We start from the raw sequence: 18,757 nt of genomic DNA, 5'->3' as shown, positions 1-18,757 counted from the left end.
TTCTAATTCCTTTCTAAATCAATTCCTGTTCAATCTACATTTTTACTGTGATGGATTTTAAGCAGCATGTGCAACTGTAATACTGACCCAGAACTCCAAAATTTCTCCAGCCTGCTTGTCTTGCATCATTTTAATATTGCAAAAACAGAGCTTCCAAATGTGACTTAAGCAAGGGCCTTCCCGGGGTAGGAATCCTGGGATGTTCTGTGAAGACCGATTTAATATTGCCTCTCTCCCATTTATTCACTTTTGTGGACATGTTGCCAACCTCTCTAAGACGTGCAAACACAATTTATAATCACAGTGAGAATTAAACTTTGTTGCATTACTCATCTTCATGTCCGGAAGAGCCAGGTTCTTGATTTCTTTTTTCCTGAGAAGGAAGTGTAAGCAGTCCTATCTGCATCCTGGCTGGACTCATCACTATGACACTGGAGAAGCTGAGCTAATTGGAGCTGCTGCACTGCACAGCTGTCTTCCTCTGTCAACTCCCTGAGACCCCCATAGACCACAAGGCAAGCAACTGGCCTGCCCTCCAGCACTCCGCCAAATAAACTCTTCCCAACCGGAAATCGCCTGCGCAGGTCTCAGGGCAGAAGCTTAAATGCAAAGGGAAGCTTGTACCCAACACACTAACAAGGTCAGTGGGCCAACTCGGGGAGCACCAAAATGAGTCCCTTTGGCAAATAATTCTTTCCTGCTCAAATGCGTCTGCTTCCAGTTACCAAGCAACAAGATTTAGTCACACCTGCTTTTCTTTTTTAACTTTCGCTATGAATAGGAATGAAGTAAGTTGGCCATTTCCTAGAAATACTTTTCTTGCAGCAAAACTTTTTTGTAGTAAGAGCTGAAAAGAAAATCCCAAATTATTATTTGTTTAAAAAAAAAGAATAGATTTGACTTTAAAGTAGCATTCTCTAACTATTTGCTAGACAAACTGCATTTCCAAGACATAGCAGAGCAGCAATCACTTGCAAAATAACCTGAAACCACGATATATCACAGATGGCTGGTGAAACTACTTTTCCTGACTGCCCCTTAGCCATGCTATGGTATGGTTAAGTATGACAACGCTGACAATATGCTAGAATTTTATCATTTAAATATCTTCGCTTCAAAATTTATTTCCCATATACATACACTTTAATCGTTAGGAAACACGTGGCGGTATCATTCCCAGGGTATTACCCTATTTCCTTACACTGGCACAGAATTATGAAATACCTTGATTTGCAAAACTTTGTGCATGGACACCACAGACAGTCTTTTCGATAAATCAAATTTTCAAAAGAGTTAAAAAATAGACACGAATCTTAGTAAAAGAGCCCTATTTGAAGAGGAAAAAGAGCAGTTGTCAAAAGCTTCTGGCCGGGAATTCCACCTCAAAAATCTACAAGAGTCTCAAAACGGTGAAACTGATCTGTCAACTTTTAAAAAGTAGACGGTGCCAGCAAAGCTGTGAGCGTGTAAACCAACCAAGCAGCGCATTGCCTCCGCCACTCTCCCCACACGACTTGGCGCTCCGCTCCTGCTGCAGAACTTACCCGACTTCTCCATTGCCGCTGCCTGGGTCATCACTCTCCTTTGAAGGGATTTCAAAGTAAAACAGGATAAGAAGCACCTTTTCCAAAAGAATCCTTCCGACAGAGTTCTATGATCTGGAAGAGGGAAGTGCAAGTCCACTGGTATCTTTGCAGGAGCACTTTCTTGTCCTTTTAATAGATAAGATAAGTAATCTTGCCAAGAAGTGGGGCTTGGGCTGAGGAGAGCACCACAAGATAAGAAACAGAGGGCGTCGGTTCTGCCTGGAAGGGATCATTCCGTGGAACCTGTTGGTGTGCTGGGCAGCCAGACAGGTCTCCTATTCACTCTGGTAGGCCACTAGGAGTCCAGAAAAGACAGTGAAAGAAAGAAGTGATGGAGTCCCTGAACGTGTGAGTAATGTACAAACCAGGGAGAATCTGGCCCAAAGGGTTGAAGCTAATTAAGTACACTAATTATTTAATATTTGATATAATCAGTGTTAGGAAATACATTATTAACTGCTTTGTGGAAACCCCGTAATATATCAATTTTCAATATAAAATTTTGTATCCAGTTCCCAAGCTTCCAAAGTTAGACATTGGTCCTTAGTCATTACTGTTTCAGCTTCCCTGACTGGATGTGTTTTTAAAGGAATAGCTGAGGTAGAATGAAAGAGCCCTGGCATAGGAGGGAGGCTCCCTGTCTACCACACGCTGGCTACTGATGTTTCCAAATCTTTTTTCCCTTGGATCTGGATTGCTATAAAACGCGTCACCTGCCTTTACCAATAAGGAGCTGGAAAGGCTGGTATCTTGAGATCTTTCGAGCTCCCAAATCTCTGAGCCTGGTCTTTCCTCACCATCCTAGGTGTAAGTGAGCTGCCTCTGCCTCTGAGCCATAATAAAAGTTTTGGTCAGTGCTATTAATTTGGCAACTAATCAAGGACTGCCCTTGCAGAAGCAGAGTGCACGGAACCTTAGCCACTCAGCCATGGGTTTGGCCCCTAAATGTACTTTTTTCTTTTTTGAGGAAGATTAGCCCTGAGCTAACATCTGCTGCCAATCCTCCTCTTTTTGCTGAGGAAGATTGGCCCTGAGTAACATCCATCTTCCTCTACTTTACATGTGGGACGCCTGCCACAGCACGACTTGATAAGCGGTGCAAAGGTCTGCAGTCTGGGATTTGAACTGGCAAACCCCAGGCTGCCGAAGTGGAGCGAGTGAACTTAACTGCTGCACCACCGGACTGGCCCCTAATGTACTTTTTAATTAGTATTTTCCCTCAGTAGTAAATGTTTTGAATTTCAACATAAGAAGACAGTCTCACACAATTTAAAATTCTGTAAAGATTAACTACAATAAGGATAATCTACGAAAGTCCACATAAAGCCCTTTCATAGAATAATGCAATTACGCCCCACAGATTTTCCATTTTAAGCACTGTTCAACACATTGTAAATACCAGCTAGTGGAATGTTATTAAATGAAGTCTAATAGCTCACCTTGATTCTGGGGCCCAGCTGCACAGAAGACCATGTGGAATTTTCTCCACTACGAGGTGATTAAAGGTTCCATTTTCATCAGAATTGCTTCAGGCTTTTCTTCCTCGACTAGTTGACTGACTCTCTCAGATTCCATACTTCAGTGTTGTTAATTTAGTTTAAGCACCTTCGTCCTTTTTATGAATGTAGAAATCTCGTGTATTTTTTAGTGTTGCTTAACATATCAAACTAAATTAGACATCATGGCTAAAAGCCAGTGGAAGCAATGGAACTCAATGCGGCTTTGATACCAGTCTACAGCCCCAACCTGGACACCACCTGCCCCCCCAATTCAGCAGTCCCCTTCAGATACCCCTCCCTGGGAGGTGTGCAGGAGGGACTCAACTCTGCAATTGGGATTGTTACCGCACAGGCCATGCACCACAGTACAGAAGACAGAAAGCAAAAATAATGAATGATCTATTGGTTAGTGTATTATGCTATTATTTTAAATATCAGACAGTCAACAGGATGTAAGCAAAAAGAAGGTATGTGGGAAGGTGGCAGCCAGTAAGAAGACAAACAAGGAAGGAATGGAGGAGAGTCGGGAAGAAGAAAGAGCAATTGGAGGGATCCATTTTAGCCCAGATTTGCAGGCAAGCAGCCCCACCCTGAAATCTACCTGGATTCCCCCCACCCACTTGCACTCACAAATGGATGGTGTGTTTTTCTCTCCTTTTCCTTCCCTTCTTCCTTCCCTCCTGTCTTCTGTCTGCTCCAGTGTCCCTCCTGTCAGAGGCTCCTCCCACCACACTTTGTCTCTTGTCCAGTGCACAGCACCATGCCGGGCATTGTTCATGCACATTCCATACCCCTGGCATCTCCGGCCATTCAAAGCAGGTGAGGATGCAGGTGACACAACCAGGTGCTGGAGACGCTCGCTGGAAGGTAAGAGTGGGAAGAACCCATGCAGCAGCACCCACGGCCACACACACGCCATGTGCATCCCCCCCACCGCAACACACATACACACAAATGCTTATCCTCACTCGCAGCCCTGGAATCCCATCAAATACCCACTCACTCAACTTTGCCGTTACCCCTCTTTTAAACAAAGACGCATGGAGAGCTGAGTCAAATTATTTGCTACGAACACCAGATACCAAGAGTAGCATGCCTCATTCCAAAGATGTGCCATGTTGTGCTGAAACCATAATGAGTCCGAGATGCTTTAGGAAGATGACTCAGCATTTTATTAAACACATCCGTTTGGTGTTTGTACACAGCTCTCGCAGGGGAAAGAAAATCTTTAGAGCTGCAAGTTAGTAGTAATTGTTCATTTGAAACTTCCTATACCCTCTCCCCTCCCAAAAATCTCTTCCTTGGAAAAGAGGCAGCTGTGGTGATAGGACTGGTGACAGGGAAAGGCCAGAGTAGGGAGCGGGGAATGGGCCTGCCCTAGGCTGTATCGACCTAATGAAACATAAGGATATAGTCACAAGACTTCTTTTCTGAGATTGACAAGATAAGGCTCCGCTTTTCCATCTTCTCTGGGGCCCTAACTGAATGTGAGTGATGAATATGCAAGTGGAGCAGCTCCATCACTGTGGACGCGTTTTCCATGTGGACACCTCAGTGCTGTATTCTGTCTGGGCGCCGTTGTTTGGGAGAGGCAAGGCCAACAGCCCAGATGCTCCCAGCCACCCACAGAATCCTGTCAAGAGTCATAAATTTGTGAGAGAAGGCAAAGATTTACAAAAGAATTGGAGGCAGCCACAAGGAGAGGCTCGAATAAAGAACTTTATTGGTGGTATGATTCCAGAAGATAGACAGTCTACCCAGAGGGATTCAGATGCTCTCTGGCCATCAGAGTTAACCAGGCACCCTGCAGCCCGCTGCTACTTACTTAGGCCACGAGGTTTATTGACATAGGGCAGTGTTTGGCTTAATCAGATTTATTAAAATCTCTGCATACAACTCATTCTTTTGCATGTGAATTTTTAATCTAGAATTTATTCTCTTCAAAAATAGTTGTTTTATTTTCCTAATTTTTTTTCCTGTCTCCAATTTAGGTGCATTTTTTAAAGCCATTAAGGTCATTATTATGACCTTGATGTCCCTCTCCCACCATTTTTTTTAAATAAATTTCCTTTAGGTTGCATTTTCATTTTTTTAAAGTGGAAGAACCAGTCATATAAGATTTTGAGATAGATTTGTAAAGTTGCAACCAGTGAGAATTTTCCTAGATTCCTTGCAGTTTGGTTAGTTAGCTGCTGCTGCTGCTTTTCCTCCTCCTCCTTTTGAAATAATCATTTTCTGACTAAAGAAATGCATTTTTAATTACAGAGCTAAGTGTGAAGTTATGAATAATTTTAATTCTCTGAAAGTCAGTCTGAACCAACCTCTATTTGTACTTATTGCAACTTTAAGCCTGAACATATTTATTTCTTCTACAGTTATTTAAAAAAATTCTATAAAATATTTCTATAAAAGGTTGAATTATACTAGTAAAACATATATTTAAATTGTCAGAAAATGCCAAAGTATATAATATGTGTTATTATTTGTAAGAATAAGGAAATTGATGTAATAGAAAAAGGGAAAACTCTGAAGACAGATCCTTGATGACGCCCTGGCCAAGTCACTGGTCTTCTCCAAGCTCGTTATTCTGTATCATAAACAGAGATGGTATTTTCTGGCACATAAGAGATAGAAGCTGAAAACATGCAACTGAAATAAAAGAGAAAGTTAAAAATTTAATTTACCTTATATCTTTGCTAAAGTTCCTGAAAAAATCAATCTGAAACATCAATCTGACTTTCAGTTGTTATTCAGAAAATACAGCTTGCATTTATTGACGTTCCTTTTTCACCAGCATACTAGAATTGACTGTTTGCAATAGAGCCAAGCATCCAGAAATAAATTGGAAAGCTTCCGATCACCCAGAAGTGCGGTTATAAAGTCAGGGGGCCTTAAACTCATTCTCTCAATCCCAAAAGAATCCCTTACAATATTTATAGAAAATCTGGCCACAATTTACATATAAAAAGCTAGTATAGATAAGTAAAAAAGATAAGAAGGACGATGGATGAGTCAGGCAAGAAGAAAAACAAATTGCTAAGAAATATACAGAAAAAAATTCAATTTTAGAAGTAATCAAGGAACTACCAATTGAAATAAAAGACATTATTTTAATTGTTAAGTCAGGCAATATTTATTTTTAATGATAACATTCAGTTGCACAAGGGTAAGAGGGTGAGGTGAAGTCAGCTCTCTCGTGTGCTGGTGATGGATATGTAACCCTGGGCAACAATTCAGAAAAGTAACCTGGGAAATATTAGCTAAGTCCCTTAAGAAAAGTTATCCTCTTTAACAAAGTAACTCCCCTTCTAGAATTCTATTTTAAAGAAACAATTTAAACCACAGATAAAATTTATATACAAAGATGTTTCTCCCAGCACTATTTATAATAGCTAAAAATGGAAACCAGATAAATTCAAAAATAAGTTCAGATTTATGCAAATTTAAATATAGCCATGATTGAAAACTATGCTATAATTTTAATGAGAAGTTCTCAAAAATTATTAATATCCTGGGAAAATACAGAAAAATGGTAAGTAAAGAATAAATAACGCAAATATTGTATACACTATTATCCCAATCATGTAAAACGGTGGAATATAGATTATAACTTTATATGTGTATTTACATATAAACAGGCAAATCCATATTTATATTTGCCTGTTTATGCTTAAATATATAGAAGCTATTTTAAAGAGTCTCCAAAGGTAACAGTAGCATCTCTGACTAGTTTGCATATTACATTTTCCATGATACCTTCCTAGTTTTCCAAACTTTCCACAGTGAGTTCATGTTATTATTATTATATAATAAGCATTATACATTATACTTAGAAAAACGACTCATCAAATATAATTATTTTTAAAAGCTGCTCGGATGTCACACATCCACTTCTTTTGCAGATGGTGTTCTGTTTCCCGGGGCATAACTGGTTAGGATTAGTGGGTGAGGAAGTGAAGGGAGGACGAGGGCGTTACCAGCAGTGGAGCTTCTTGCCAAGCCCCACCTGGAGTCGAGTCCGCCACCCCAACTGCTATAGGACACTCCCATTACTAAGTGTGATCCTTAACAGAGCCTCAGAGAACCTGACTTGGAGAATGGAAGCAGTAAGTCCACAAAACATTTAGAAAGGCTTCTCTCTGCATATCTAAAATTGGGCCTATAACTTGATGGTCAAGCCCTGGAGTCAGGCAGGCTGGTTTCGAACCCCAGCTTCACCAGTTGGTGACTAAGTGACCCAATAAGACATTTAAATCAGTCTGGCACTCAGTCCTAAGTCAGAAAAATGGGGATGAAAATAGTACCTACCCCATTGGTTGTCATGAGTGTTGAATGAGCTAATTCATGGAAGGGTGTAGAAAAGCGCCCAACAATGAGAGAAGTAGTTGTTATGATTTTAGAAAATGATACCGTTATATCATTTTCTAAATGATGCTCTCATCTCATCTTTTATAAATGATGCTCTTGAAGGCAAGGTTTCTCCAAGTGTGGTTCCCCTGACTACTTGGATCAGAATCAGGAGGAGAGCCTGCCATAGATGCAGATTCAACTCCACTGAATAAGAATTTCTGGAATGGGTCCCCGAGAATTTATATTTTTTGACAAGCTCTAAGGTTGTTCTTATGTGCACTAAACTTTAAGATACACTGTACTAAAAGTGTTACTGCATTTTAATTCTCTATAAATGTTCCTAAATCATCAAGATAATGTTAAACAATGTTGAGTAACTCTGCTCAGGTAGCTGAGAAGTACATATACCCTTGTTAATCGATATCTGACAAAAGCAAAGAAACAAATAAAAGCTTTATTTCTAAGTTTATTTTATTTCAAAGAGAAAAGCTTTCATTGTCAGGAAAATTCATTTATGTGGAACACTTCACTGCTTGAAGATGTTAGTTAAAGGATGTTATTGCATTAACGTCTGTTTTGCATACAGGGTATAGTTCTACCCATTGTGTCACAAAACATAAGATTATATTTACCTCAATATAGAGTTTAAAGTGTCCAGATTTCCTAAGCTATGGACAGGTTATGTCTATCTATAATCAAGTAAAGCTGCGTGCTTCTAAATAAAAAGGATATAATCAGAAGTTACATGTTCAAAATGATAAGAAATGCAGTGTCTAACTTTAGATTTTTTTCTTTGCAGCCCTTCTTATTTGCTATCTGTCCCTGATAAATACAAAGATTCTTTAAAACTAGTGTTAAAAACATCCAGTGTAATAACAGAGACATCATCTTTTGATCTCTGTATTTTCAAGTTGCATTTCGAATGACACAGCCCAACACTTTTCTGAGCAACTCCGGCTGGCTCTCTCCACCATGTCTACACAGGCTAAACGCAAGTCCGCAGTTGTACTGCTCCTCTGGCTCCTGGCATCATCTGAGGAGTCATGTTAGGTCAATGGAAAAGGCATCAAATCCACCCCACACACAATTCAGATACAAGGAAAGGAAATTTGACACTGCAAAATGCAGACTTATCTCAATACACATACCATACTTGCAATTAGAGCAAATTTCTGCTCAAAATCCAAGCACTGATAATGTTAAAAGTTCCTCTGTAGGGCTGGCCCCATGGCCAAGTGGTTTTCACATGCTTTGCTTTGGAGACCTGGGGTTCACCAGTTAGGATCCCGGGCGCAGACCTACATGCCTCTCATCAAGCCATGCTGTGGTGGCATTCCACACAGAAGAACTAGAATGACCCACAACTAGGATGTACAACTATGTACTGGGGCTTTGGGGAGAAAAAAAAGAGGAAGATTGGCAACAGATGTTAGCTCAAGGCCAATCTTCCTCATCCAAAAAAAAAAAAAGTTCCTCTGTAAGGTCATTTTACTTCAGCAAGCATTATCAAGACTGATTTCCATGTCAACTTTAAATTTCAGAATTTTCATCACTCTCAATGCATATTAGCAAATTAATCTAATTTATAGACTATCTTACTTAAGTAGATGATTTTGTCTAGGTTTCCCTGAAATAAATGAGAAGTTTGGATGACGCTGATGTCTTTAATTATACTAAAGAGACAACCATTTATTTTAAGTGCATGCCATTCAGAGTTATGTTCAGTTCCTGGTCGATATCAAAACATTCATTTAAAAAGTTCAAGAAACTTGTGCTTGTTTAATTGGGAGAGGACAAATGAGCATGCTCAGGAAGCTTTTAAGATTATGACCACTAGCAAATGTTATTCGTGTCAGCATGCAAATATGCCTCAGATTTCCATTTGATGTACCTACCGCTGTCCTTGGACAGTCAAATAGTGACCACCACAGCAGACTTTAACACAGCAGCGGTAAAGATGATTTAGACATTTTTGGGGTATGCCCTTCTGCTCCCAAATAAAACACTCAACTTGAACTAGCCAAAGCCATCATAATGCTGAAGATAATACTGGCATGCTTTAGCATCCATTAGAGTCTCTTAAAAGTTCATTGCCATCTGCTTTATCAAAATAACATATTAGAAAGCTGAACTTAAGTGTGATCTTAAGTAGGTAAAGTTTGGAAAGAATATGGCTTAACAGCAGATGGCTCCTTATTAATGAAATCAATAGAGACAAACACAGGCAGGTCATATGACATCATGGATGCCCCATAGGAGAGTGACTAAATGACCCCAATGGTAGTTGTCATTAGTCTTGAGTTTGTTTGTGAGAGCTGTATCCATTTATGAAACAGTAACATTTTCTCTCTAATTACAACAATCCAAAAGCTAAATAAATAAACACATGTGGTGCAAAAAACCTGCAGTTCTTTTTAAAGAAATTGACAGGCTCTCTGTCATATCTGTTTAAAATGCAATGGCTTGCTATTGACTGTTTTCATTCCAATTGTGAGGAAAACTAGTACTCTAATCAAACCAAACAAAATTTCATAAACTAAAAAACAATTTCTGTTCAATAATATTGTACTTACTCAATTGTTCTCTCCCTCCTAAAAATTTTTAAACAGAGTAGTTCTCAATTAATTGAAGAGAATCAACTTTTTCAGTGTACAAAAGACGAATAAAGTAAGCCTCCTGATTCAATTCTTTCATTCATCTAATCGTATTCTCCTCCCAGGAAAGACTCTCAATCCAAATGTGGCTGAAATGGACTGAATGTTTACGTCCCCCCCAAAATGCACATGTAGAAATCCTAACATCTAGGGCGATGGTCTGAGGAGGTGGGGCCTTTTGGAGGTGATTATGTCATGAGGGCAGAGCCCTCACGAATGGAATTAGTGCCCTTGTACAAGCAGCCCCAGAGAGCTCCCTGGCCCCACCCACCATGTGAGGACACTGAAAAGATGGCCATCTAGGAAACGGGCCTTCACCCGACACCTAATCTGTTGGAGCCTTCCTCTTGGCTGACCCAACCTCCAGAACTGTGAGAAATAAATTTCTGTTGTTTATAAGCCACCCAGTCTATGGGATAAGCTACGCAGTCTCTGTTATAGCAGCACAAACAGACTAAACAGTGGCTTTCTCCAGTCCACGTTCTACAGCTGAGGATGGTAGGAGACTGGCTCCTCCTTGCTCCTCCAGGAAGCCAACAAACTGAACTTCCCCTACTCCTCTTGAAGGTAGTTGCACAAGCCAGTGCACCACCCCACCCCCAGGTCACTTGCTTCTGCTCCAACCTTGAAACTGAACACCTTTCACACACCTTTGCTCACATCTGCAGACTGTCATTTTTAAAGAGGAAGAGGCAGTTCCGACTCTTGAATTAAATTCTCCCCAGAGCCAGAGAAATGCTTTGTAAGTAAAAGAGGCTAAGTAAAGTGCATCGCTCCTTTATTCTATTATTACTGCATTTCCTAGCTCTCAATAGCGTAATAGGTACTGCTATCTGAACTCTTCCTGTTGGAGTGCTCTCTCCACACTCAAGAACTGAGTAGGTTTAGAAACATTTTCAGAAACTCTCGTGCTGTCCAAATTCTGATTCATTTTCTGAAACTCAAACACTGGATACTATTCTAGGATTTTACTAGCTGGCAAGAGTCCTGGATTCTAGTTTATCCTCACTGCCTTTTATTATCTGGGGGATACTGGACATGACATTTAACCTCACTGGGCCTCAACTGCTTCATTTAATCTAGTTCAACAAACACTTACGCAATGCCCACTATCACCACGCACCTCCCCAGTTCCAGGGGGGGCTCTATGCAGGTTATCCTCAGGACCTGAGCTGCCCTTTCAAGGACTCAATGGCATGGCTATTGAACACATGTAATGTGGCTAGCAAGTCTGAGGAACTGAATTTCAAGTTTTATTTAATTTTCATTAATTTAAACTTCAAACCTGATACTTCATTCAGTTATTGGAAAACTTCAAGTGTGTTTGGAACAACTTGAGCAGGTGAATCTAATTTTCAACTGTTAATTTCATGAAATCTTAATACAGATCAATTATTTCCAATGAAAATTTAGTGTCCAAGTTGGGATGTGCTGTAAGAGTGTACATTTTGAAAGCTAATAAAAATGAGTATAAAATACCCATTAATAATTGTTTAAATTGATTATACATTGAAATGGTAACATTTTGGATATACTGGGTTAAAGAAATATTTTTAAAATTATTTCACTGTTTTCTTTATTACATTATATTTTTTTGAGGAAGACTAGCCCTGAGCTAACATCCATTGCCAATCCTCTGTTTTTTTGCTGAGGAAGATTGGCCGTGAGCTAACATCTGTGCCCATCCTCCTTTATTTTATATGTGGGATGCCTACCACAGCATGGCTTAATAAGTGGTGTATAGGTCTGCGCCTGGGATTCTAACTGGTGAACCCCAGGCCACTGAAGCAGAGTGTGCGAACTTAACCACTACACCACCAGGCCAGCCCCTACATTTTTTAATGTGGCTGCTGTGACTCAGATATGGCTTACATTATATTCTCATTGGACAGTGCAGCTCTAGAACTCCAAAATAAACTATCCCATGGAGCAGGCCTCCCCCGCCTCTGTCTAACTTTCTAGGCTCCATGCAACCTGTCTAGGTTTGTTTCTATAGAAAACCCAACTGTACTTTATTCTCAGTCCTTCGTACCCTGCTTACATCTGGGTCTTCCCAAAAAATAGCTTATTGTAATGCATTTGCTTGCTCTGCTGTTTCTTCCAATATAGTAAAGGAAAGAAACAGCTTTCCTCAAGGAAAGAAACAGCTTGGTTTGCTATCGCACACTCAGTGCCTGGCATAGCACAGTGCCACGCACAGGGCAGGTGCTCACAATAGATGTGTACAAAACAGTAAGTGTTAGTGTTCCTGAGAAGTGTCTAAATTTAGCACTTGAAGGCACTAAGTTGTTGTTGTTGTTGTTGTTTTCAAGATGACAATTCACCTCCAAGTAGAAAGACATCTAAATTACTTTAGAAAAACTTCACAGTTTGTTAAAGAACCACAGGGCAGGAGTTATTTCATCCAAACAATAAATGACGGTACATATAACTTAGTTCTTGATATTTTTACCCCAATAATTTAAATTAAAATTGGCATATCTTTAGAAGCATACAGACTGCTTTCTCCACAGATAGACACAAAAATAGTATAGAAACAAATTAATTTCTCCCATTGCAACTACTCCTTAAGATATAAAGGGGTAATACTCAACTCCTCAACATAATCACACATTAGTAAAGCAATTTGGAGACAGACATATCAGTTCAATCCTTTATTTTTCCTCATTATATGCTTTCACTTGTGCAAAAGGGACAGAGAATATCTTCCCTGGCATCTCTGACTGTCACTTACAGCTGACACAATACATAGCATGAGGATTGCTATTTGCATTTTAATTAGATTGAATTCCCACTCATAATCTTACCTTTGCATATTATTGCTAAAATGTAGAAATAATAGAGCACTATTCTTTGAAAATTTCTTTTGCAATCTTAACTCCCATGACTAAATAGCTTTTGCTTTCATTTGTCTTTTAATTTGATTATTATAAAAGCAATATCATCATTTAAGAGGGAATCAGCTTCGTTCTTCCCCTGTGTTTACTCATATGTTATTACTAAGAACCCTCTGGATTCTGATGAAGGAGTACCTGAAAAATAAATAGAGTTCACAGCTGTGTCAAGAAACATATGGTCTCTCTACCATGTTATCCACCAGTGCTTCTGCCCAAAAAGTTAGCAATTGATCAGATACCAAAAGTGTGAGTCCCAGGGCTGGAAGCCAAAGCCAAAATCTGCTTGCATTTCAGTGGGCTTCTGCTTTCTATCCCTAACTCTGCCACAGAAATTCTACCAAGCAGCTGTTCACTCAAAATCCCCATACTCCAGGACTCAAAACACAAAAGATCCATTGGATTTTCTAATTACCTTGACATTAGGGAAAAAAAACAAAGAAAGAAAGATAAAGAAAGGACTGGATTAACATGTAGAGTGAATTAGTAGAAATAATACATACACATTAGAATACAACAAAGTGGGGCCAGTCCTGTGGCCAAGTGATTAAGTGCGCGCGCTCCACTTCGGCAGCCCAGGGTTTCACCGGTTCGGATCCTGGGCGTGGACATGGCACTGCTCATCAGGCCACCTTGTGGCAGCATCCCACATGCCACAACTAGAAGGACCCATAGTTGGAATATATAACTATGTACTGGGGGGATTTGGGGAGAAAAAGCAGGGGGAAAAAAAGACTACAACAAAGGAGAATGACTTCTGGAATGGTAAGAACCTCTGAAAACCTTCTCCTTCATAAAAGCAATGACAAAACTGACAAAATGTTTAAAATCAACTTTTTCAGAACTGTGGAAATTATCCAAAAACTTGCAACGATCTAAGGAATGTTTATTCAATAAAAACAGCTGAATCTTGGTAAGAACAATGAGCTTTGGGGCATTTTAACTTGCTCCACACTCATCCTTTACTCTCCGGCTCTGCAGTAGCCTTGAAAACCAACAGCTTTGCAATCATGATAGCCATGAAAACCAGTAGCCTGGCAGCCACTAGTGGGTACAAAAGAATTTGCAGTTACCCCAAAAGCCTGCTTCCCAGAGAATTGTCATTGTTTGACCTGTCTGGCAGTTTCATGGAAACCCTCACTTGCAGGGCTTGTCTTTTTCTGACAATCGGAATAAGCTCATACAAGCAGGCTCTTCTCCAGGACATTTTTCAAAAATAATCACTAGCAACTGCTTAATGTTATGGCTGCCTGAGGCAGTGATCTAGTTGGAGCAAATGAAAAGCTGACCAAGAAACTTAAAGGAAAATCTGGGCAATGAGATGTACATAGAGTTTTTGAAGAGCTCTGACATAGTCCTGAGAATGAAGAAGCCCACATGCATGTTCAGGACTGTGGGTAGGCTCAGAAAATCCTGAGAAAGTCTTAATCTCACTTCTGGTGGACCTTGAGCCTCTGCACAAACAGGAAGTAAAAGCTATCAAATAGTGACCTGCCTCCTGGAGTACTGAAGGCATGCCCCGACCTGCATACGGAGCCCACTGATAAAGGCTGAGATAGTTGTTAGTTCAAGGCATTTCAAGAAATCTTGGTCCAGTCATTAGCTGGCCACCAAGCTAACTGAGCAGAGACCTCAGTAGTCATAAACAAAGAATACAGACTTTACAGAATTAGTTCAGGAAAGTCACTAAATAAACAAACAAGCAGCAATAATAACCCTGGGGTGGGGGCCATCAGATTTCCAGATTTAACCCATTATATTATTTAAAATATACAGTTTTTAACAAAAAAATTATAAGACATGCAAATAAACAGGAAAGTATGGCCAATACACATTTTTAAAAAACCTTCTCTGTGAAAGCTCAGACATTGGACTGACTAGACAAGGACTTTAAATCAGCTATTATAAATATGGCCAAAGAACTAAATGAAAACATATCTAAAGAACTGAAGGAAAGTTTGAGAATGATGTCTCAACAAATAATGAATATGAATAAAAATATATAAATTATAAAAAGGAACCAAGAAGAATTCCGGAGCTGAAAAGTGCAGTAACTAAAATTAAAAAATTCACTAGAGGGTTCAATAGCAGATTTGAGTTGGCAGAAGAAGGAATCAGCAAATTTTAAGATAGGTCAATTGAGATTATCCAGTCTGAAGAGGAGAGAGAAAAAAATAATAATAATAAAAACAAAGAAGAGAGCTGTGGATACCTGTGCTACATAATCAAACCGATCAACAGACACATCATGGGGGTGCTGGGAGAAGAGGAGAGAGAAGGAGGAAGAAGTAATATTTGAATAAATAAAGGCTGAACATTTCTAATATTTGATGAAAACCCTTATATACACATCCAAGAAGCTCAATAAACTCCAAGGAGAGTAAATTCACATCCATTCTAGAAACCTCATTGAACAATCAAGCTGTTTCAAGTCAGAGACAAAAAGAGAATCTTGACGGCAGCAAGAGCGGGGTGACTCATCATACATAAAGGGTCCTCAATAAGGCCAATAACTGGCTTCTCATCAGAAACCAAGGAGGCCAGAGGCAATGGAATGACATAGTTAAAGTGTTAGAAGAAAAGGACTGTCAACCAAGAACTGTCCAGCAAAGCTCTCCCTCAGAAATGAAGGAGAAACTAAGACATTCCCAGATAAACAATCTGAGAGACTTCCTCACTAGCATGCCCGCCCTACAAGAATACTAAAATCTTTTGGGCTTAAATGAAAGGACATTATACAGCAACTCAAAACCACAGGAGGAATAAAGAGCCTTAGTGAAGGTAACTCATAGCTAAATATAAAAGACAATATAAATGTTTCTTTTTGTTTCTAACTCTTCTTCTGTCTGATTTAAAAGACAATTGCATAAGGTAATAAATTATAAAGCTGTGTCCATGGGTTTATAATGAGTAAAGATGTCATTTGTATGACAATAATAGCACAAAGAATGGAAGCGAGAACAGAGCTATATAGGAGCAAAGTTTTGGTATGTGATTGAAATTAAATTGTTATTAATCTGAACTTGATTGTTATAAACTAAGAAGTTAATTATAATTCCCAGGAAACCACTAAGAAAATAACTCAAAAAATATAATAAAGAAACAACAAAAGAATTAAAATGGTATATGAGAAAATATCTACTTAACATAAAAGTAGGCAGTAATAGAAAAATAGATGAACAAAATAGACACCAGATATAAAAAAAAAGAGCAAAATAGCATTGTTATTGGCTTAATTCTGTCCTCCCCAAAATTCATATGTGGAAACCCTAACCTCCAGTATCTCAGAATGTGACTGTATTTGGAGATGTGTCTTTAAATAGTTGATTAAGTTAAGTGAGGTCGTTAGGATGGCCCTTAATCCAATCTGACTGGTGTCTTTCTAAAAAGAGGAAATTAGGACACACAAAAGAGATGCCAAGGATGTGCATACACAGAAAAAGACCGTGTGAGGACACAGTGAGAAGGCAGCCATCTGCCTTTGATGAAGGCGTCCAACCTGCTGACACTTTAATCTTGGACTTCTAGCTTCCAGAACTGAGAAAATTAATTTGTATTGGGTAGGTCATCCAAGCTGTGGTACTTTGTTATGGCTGCCCTAGAGAAAACATACAAGCAGACATTATTTCTACCTTATTAATAATTACACTAAATGCAAATGGATTAAATGCTGTAATCAAAAGGCAGAGATGTGCAGAATGAATTGGAAAAAAATGAAACAAACATGACCTAACTATATGCTGCCTCCAAGTGACACACATTAGATTCAAAAACACAAATAAGTTGAAAATAAAAGGATGGAAAAATATATACTCTACACAGTAACCAAAAGAGAGGTGGAGTGGCTCTATCAGATAAAAAGCCTTAAAAAATTGATACTAGAGAAAAAAAGAATATTCTATAATGATAAAAGGGCCAATCCACGAAGAAAAATTGTAAATATGAATGTACCTAACTAGAGCCCAAAATACAAGAAACAAAAACTAACAAAATTCAAGGGACAAACGAACATTTCTACAATAATGGACGCTTCAACATTCCACTTTCAATAATGGAGAGAAGAACTGGACAGAAGATAACAAGGAATTATAAGTCTTGAAACATACTATAAACCAACTAGACCTAAAAAAATTTCTATAGAATAGTCCATTCAACAATAGCAGAATATCCATTCTTTCCAAGTGCACATGGAATATTCTCCAGCATGGACCATATGTTAGGCCATAAAACAAGTCTCAATAAATTTGAAAGAGCTGAAATCACACAAAGTACGTCCTCCAACCACAAAGGAATAAAATTAGAAATCAATAACAGAAGGAAAGTTAGGGAATTCAAAAATACGTTAAAACTAAACTACACATTCCTAAAAAATCAATGTGACAAGGAAGAAATCACAAGTGAAGTTATGAAATACTTTTAAATGAGTGAAAATGGAAATGTAACACACAAAAATGTATGTGATGCAAACAAAGCTAAGAAGGAAATTTATATGTGTAAGCACCTGTGTTAAAGAAGAAAGAAGATCTCAAGTAATTATCCTGATCTTCCACCTTAAGAAATCAGCAAAAGAATAGCAAGTCAAAGGAAGGAAATAATAATAATTGGAGCCAAAACAAATGAAATAGAGAATAGAAAAGGCAATATAGAAAATCAATGAAATCGAAAGCTCGTTCTTTGAAAAGATCAACAAAATTGACAGTATTAGCAGTAACTTTACAGAAATAAAAGGGATTATAAGAGAATACTATGAACTACACCCAAAAAGTTAGACAATTTAGATGAAATTAGACAATTTAGAACAAATTCTTAGAAAGACATAAACTACTGAAACTAACTAAAGAAGAATTCAAAAATATGAGTAAACCTATAACAAGTAAAACAAAAAACAAACAAACAAACAAACAAATACTTCCCACCGAGAAACACCCAGGCTGAGATATCTTCACTGGTGAATTCTACCAAACATTTAAAAAAGAATTAACACCAATCCTTTACAAAGTCTGCCAAAGCACAGAATATGAGAGAAGACATCCCAACTCATTCTCTGAGGCCAATATTGCTCTGATAATAAAACCAGACAAAGACACCACAAGAAAGCTACAGTCCAATATCCATTATGAACATAGACATAAAAATCCTCAACAGCACACTAGCAAAAGCAATTCAGGAACATCCTAAAGGAATTATACACCATGACCAAGTGAGATTTATTCCAGGAAGGTAAGGTGAGTTCAACATGTGGAAATCAATCAATGTGATACATCACAATAATAGAATAAAGGACGAAAAATCACCTGAGCATCTCTGCTACAGAAACAGCACCTGACAAAATCCACAACCCTTTCTTGATAAGAACACCTAACAAAGAGGAACAGAAGGGAACTTTCACAACCTGATAAAGAAATCTACAAAACCCACAAAGAGCAACATGTTTAACAATGAACAAGTGAAAGTTTTATACCTTAGATGGGAAACAAGACAAGGATGCCCACTGCTAACACGTTGATTCAACGTTGTACTGGAAGCTGTAGCCAGGAAGATTAGGCAAGAAAAATAATGAAAGGCATCCAGATAAGAAAGAAAGAAGTAAAACTATTTCTAGTCTCAGGTGACATGAGCTTGGAGAAAATCCTAAGGAACACACACACACATATATAGAGGGAAAAATACTATAAGAACTAATAAACAAGATCAGCAAGATTGCAAGACACACGATCAATATACAAATATAAATTATATTTCTATAATGATGAACAATCTGAAAATAAAATTAA

The sequence above is a fragment of the Equus asinus genome, chromosome 11 (assembly GCF_041296235.1).
Source record: "Equus asinus isolate D_3611 breed Donkey chromosome 11, EquAss-T2T_v2, whole genome shotgun sequence".
NCBI classification, from domain to species: Eukaryota; Metazoa; Chordata; class Mammalia; order Perissodactyla; family Equidae; genus Equus; species Equus asinus.
Note: the sequence above shows the minus strand (reverse complement) of the source record.